Source organism: Eumetopias jubatus, unplaced genomic scaffold, assembly GCF_037043125.1.
Source record: "Eumetopias jubatus isolate StellerSeaLion01/CBP00866 unplaced genomic scaffold, mEumJub1_p1.0 scaffold_3, whole genome shotgun sequence".
NCBI classification, from domain to species: Eukaryota; Metazoa; Chordata; class Mammalia; order Carnivora; family Otariidae; genus Eumetopias; species Eumetopias jubatus.
The window spans coordinates 3,860,557-3,866,208 of NW_028274809.1; positions in this window are offsets into that span (position 1 = coordinate 3,860,557).

Consider the following 5,652-nt stretch of genomic DNA (forward strand, 5'->3'; position numbering starts at 1 on the left):
GCAAACAATTAGATTCTAAGGACTGTGACTTCAATTACATCTCTGGCATAATTAACTTTTGACTGCTCTTATAACTAGCCCCCAGGGAGAACATCAGTTTCCTTTTATTCTTTTGAAAGATCATAAAACAGGCTGTGACAGCTATCCTGGAAAGGGCCTGAAACAGAGCGCTGTTTTAAATATCACAGGACTGAGATTTTCTTCCTTTACCTAAAGCAACACTGGGCACAATTTTTTTTTAAATGTAGATTGATTGGTTGATTGATTTTAAAGATTTTATTCATTTTTTTTTTTTTTTTTTCTGACAGAGAGAACAGCGAGAGAGGGAACACAAGCAGGGGGAGCGGGAGAGGGAGAAGCAGGCTTCCCGCGGAGCAGGGAGCCCGATGCGGGGCCCGATCCCAGGACCCTGGGATCACGACCCGAGCCGAAGGCAGACACTCAACAACTGAGCCACCCAGGCGCCCCGTACACTGGGCACATTTTAACGAGAGTTGTGCATTGTGACTGGAATGCAGACATTGGTAGCTGACCCCCTGGTTCCCCCCACCCGGCACCTTCCTGCAGGCTGCACTCATGCGATTCTTGCCCCCTCCAGGCTGCCCATCAGATCAGGCCCCAAAGCTGGCAAAGCTCTGAGGGAAGCTGACTTCCTCCAGAGCCTTTTGCTTTTACTTTCTTGCAGAAATGAATTGTAATGGCTGCTATAGCCTTTGTCACACTCTGTCCTGTTTCGCATTTCATATTCTTTTGTATTAGTCACTAACCAAGGTCACTTCATATTTTCAGGTGCGTCTAGGCAGCTGATGCAAAGTGCTACATTTTAAAGCTTAGCTCTGGTAGAGGACACCAGCAGTAGGAATGTGTGCCTGCACGCATGCGTGCGTCTGGTGGGTGTGTGCTCATGTACGGTGAATAATAGCCTTGTCCTATGAGTTTGTTACTTTACACGGTGAAATCGACTCTGCAGATATGATCAAGGTGGGTGCCCTCAGCTCAGGGCTCATCTTGGCACATCCGCAGAGAAATTCAGAATACCGAACCCACTCTTGCAGTAAAGTCCTGCTGCCTTTGTTTTATATTTTGTATTGTACCTATAGTTTTCATTACTTTAGGTACCTGACCTTGTCCACTTTGGTGAGTGCTATGGGCAAAATACCACAGAACACTGTTTTCCCTTAAACATGATTGAAAATGTTTACCAGTTACAGTTTATATAAACACTCCAGTGAACAAGGCAGGAACATGGTCAGGAGCGACCTGACCACATTCTGAGCATTTATAACAGTCCAGGATGGTGTCCCTGACTGCATCGCAGGCTGCAACCCCATGGCCACACTGGGGTCACCCAAGGCAGTCCCACCTCTGTGTTGAGCCCTTACCCCTGCAGCCACAGTTCTTTCTGGCTGGAGACCAGAGTGAAGAACCAACATTCTGGTGACTTCTTTCCAAACCATCGTAACTAAAACCCTACTCCAGAACTCTGGTGATAGCAATGCGGCGACACCTACTTGTGAAGAGGAGGAGCCGCCGTTCAGAGTGGACCTGGGCTGCTGCTTGCTCCGTTGGCATCAGGGGACCCAGCACAGCCCCTTAGGAGGGCTATAAAAGACCTACAAGCCTTACCTATTTTTTTTTTAAAGATTTTATTTATTTATTTGAGAGAGACAGAGAAAGATCACGAGCAGGGGGAGGGGCAGAGGGAGAGGGAGAAGCAGACTCCCCACTGAGCAGGGAGCCCGGACGCAGGACTCAATCCCAGGACCCTGGGATCATGACCTGAGCTGAAGGCAGACGCTTAACCCACTGAGCCACCCAAGCACCTCAAGCCTTACCTTCCTTTGACGCAGCAATTCCACTCTAGGGATTGGCTTGAGGCAGTAATCCAAAGGCAGAAAAAGCCCTGGCACAAAAATATTCACTGTGCATGTATGATAGAACTTGGAAGTGACCTCATGCTCATTATTAGGGAACTGGTTAACTGAACATAACCCAGCGATGAAGCTTGATCATTATGCAGATTATGTAGAATGATGAACATACTGATTAAATCAAATGAGGCAAACAATGCTCAAATTGTAGAAATTCAATGCCTGCAATTCTGAAAAAGACAAATAGATGGGCAGAGACAAGTAAATGAACAAAAATGAACATAATTTTTGAGTCAGGTACTTGAGTTTTCCCTTTTTTTTTTCTTTTTAAGCTTTCATTTATTTTGTTTGTTGTCTTCATAGCCATACAAAGCTCTTTAAACACGATCGATCTTTCACTTGGAGAACAGGTCTCACCAAGTAAGTGGCTTTGCAGCTGCTACTCACTACAGAAATAAATACAGAGAAGCATAAGTTCTTCCCTAGACAGTGTTTAAAAACAGGTGATTGGGGCTCTTGGGTGGCTCAGTTGGTTAAGCGTCTGCCTTCAGCTCAGCTCATGATCCCAGGGTCCTGGGATCGAGCCCCGTGTCGGGCTCCCTGCTCAGCGGGGGGTCTGCTTCTCCCTCTGACCCTCTCGTGCGCTCTCTGGCTATCTCTCTGTCTCTCCCTCTCTCAAATAAATAAAAATCTTTAAAAATAAATAAATAAATAAATAACATAAAAAACAGGTGACCCATACCATGCTTCCAAAGCCTTTCTGAATTCCCGGAAGACACAGTCACTTTGAACTAAATGGTGACTGATGGAGATAATAGATTAGCTTTAGGCCAAATCCATGTGGTGGTAGAATCCATGTGCTCTCCGTGTGGTACATTCAGGTCCACTCAACGGGATTCTGAATGTACGTTTTCTTTCCTTTTTTTCTTTTTTCCCCCCTCTAAAGCAGGCTCCATGCCCAGCATGGAGCTCAACTCGGGGCTTGAACTCACAACCCTGAGATCATGACCAGAGCGGAGATCAAGAGTTGGACGCTCAATTGACTGAGCCACCCAGGTGCCCCTGAACGTACATTTTGTACAGGAAAATGCAGTCTGCCTCATGGCAGTCCCCAAACACCTAGAAGAGCAGACACTACTCCATCTGAGAGCCTGGGAGTGTGGTAGATTACCATGAAGAGAGGATGGAGAGGTCACAGACAGCAGGATGAAGACAGATGCAGAGACATCCACCCTCACCGGTTTACCTAGTATTCTTTTGGAAGTTCTGGCTAACTCAGTAAGGCAGGCACCAGAAATAGAACGTGATTATTAGAAAAGAGGAGGCAACATGACCATTACATAATGAGACAATGCGATCAGCTTCCGGGAACATCCAAGGGGCAACTGAAAACTAAAAGGGAATTAGGGAGATGAACAGAGTGGCCCTGCTAAAAAAAAAAAATCAACAGGTGTATTTTCTGTACCAACAGCCCCCGATTAGAAGTTATCAAGCAGCCCTTTTTACAGTAACCAGAAAAGAAAGACACATAAAATATTTAAATAACCTTAACGGCAGATAGGCAAGATCTGGATAAAGAAAATGATAAACTTTAGGTTTCTCAAAATATATGTGGCAGAGTTAAAAACGTACATGGCAGACGCGCTAGATGCTCATGCCTGAAGGAACGGGCCGTGGATCCGCTGGCTGGGGGGAGGGAGACCTGAGCCCCAGGAAGGCCCCTGCTATAGCCCCTGGGGTACGGCGTCCACAAGGATGGTCAGTGGGAGACCGTGGAAATATCACCCCATCACCGCTCTGTTGTTTCCGGCAATGGCCCGGATGCCACCCAAGTCTCCCCCCCACAGGGCCCTGGGGAAATAGAGGCAGGGGGCTCCAAGAGTGAGTCTGAGCGGCTGCTCACGGGAATGAGCAGATGCACATCACATGTCGCAAAATGGAAAAATTAGTGGCACAATGGCATGAATAATATAACAGCATTTCTGTAAATACAGTGAGTGTGGCTAGAGATAGGTTTCCAAACTACCAGAAAATATTGACAAGCATATCGTATTACTTTGCTAGGGTTGCCGAAACGAAGCGCCACAAATGGAGTGGCTTAAACAAAAATGTATTGCTTCTCAGCTCTGGAGGCTAGAAGCCCAAGCTGGAGGTGTGGGCAGGGTTCTCTCTGAGGCTGTGGGGGAGCGGGTTCCAAGCCTCTCTCCTTGGAGGGGGAGGGAGGGCGCCCTCTTCCCCCTGTGTGTTCGCCTCTGCCTTCAAATTTCCCCTTCCTTATACGGAGGCAGTCATAGTGGATTAAAGCAACCCCCAATGACTTCAATTAAATTTTATATCTGTAAAGCCCCCCATCTCTAATTAAGGTCACATTGTGAGGTTCTAGGGGCTAGGACTGCAACCTATGAATTTGTGAGGGACACAATTCAACCCGTAAACATACAGGCCAACTGTTAACAGCTGCTCTGGGCAACAGGATGGGGTGGGGGCGGGAACAGAGCCTGCTTTTTACTTCATGGAACCCTGCACCATTTTGATTTGTGTGGTGGGAGAGAGGAGCGAGGGAATCTAGGACCTCGTTCAAAACACTGCAGTTCAAGCGCAGTCTGGGGAGTCCGAGCTGCACTCAGCCAAGGACCAGGTGGGGAGGCGGCCCTCTTCCTGACCTTCCAGATACAGAAGCCAGGTGGGAGCTGCAGCCCTGCTTGGCTGGGCGCCCCCCCCTGCCCCTCCCCCCCGCCCGGGACCGCCAAGAAGGTAAGGTAGCTGGCAACAGAACAGCCTCCAGTCTCCTATGGGCGTCTCAGGGAGACTTCTGGAAATAATCTGGGATGCTAAGGGTCTGATCCCAGAACTGTTCTAGGAGAAGCCGCCTCCCCCCACCTCCTGCCACTTGGCATCTGTCCGCTCACAGGGGCCCCTTCCTGACCTCGGCCACCAAGAGGAAGGACAGCTAAGGGCACGCCAGGTCAACCTCCAGTCCTCAAGGGGCAGCCACCCCCTCCCTGCCTCTGAACCAGAGAAGCGGGCGGGGCTCGGACGCGGCCGGTGGCGGTGGGGCGGGGGCGTCAGAGGAGGAGGAGGGCAGATTGCCCGGCAGAGGTCGGTCCGCGTTTCCTGACCTCCGCCCCGGAGCTGCGCGGTCTCTGGCGCCTCGTGGAGGCGCCGCCAGGGCAGCCCGAGGGGACGCTGCGATGTGCCAGGGGTCCTGGGCGGCCGCGTCTACGCGGGCGGGGAGAGGCGGAAGGTGGGCGCTGGGTGGCGCCCCTTCTCGGCACCGCGCCCCCAGTCCCTCCGATAGGACCCCGCCGGGATGCAGGCGCCGGGCCGCTCGGGAGCCTCCCCCACACCGCAGACGCCGGCCTGCCCTGGGCACACTGGGGAACACGGGGCGCGGGGACGCGGAGAGCGCGGCAACTCGGGGCGCGGTGGGGGTGACCGCCCGGCCGCCCACCCCGCGGGGCCCCCTTCTCGGGCGCCCCCCGGACGGTGAGCGCTGTGGCCTCGCGGGAGGCCCACGCGGGGAGCGGCCGGTGGGCTGCGGGACTTGGCCCCGGGGCCGGGCCTGCGCCTGTCGCGCTCAGAGCGGGGCCCCACCGGGCACGCGGCCCCGGCCTCCCGCGGTCCCCGCCCAGGCCCGAAGGCAGTGACCTGCGTCCGGGCGTCCCTGGCCTCAGAGGAAGCGGGAGGAGCAGGCTGTAGGGCGGGACCAGCCTGCAGGGGGCAGGTCGGAGGAGCTGTGGAAGAGCGAGGCAGAGGAAAATCAGCGAGGGGAGGCGCTTTG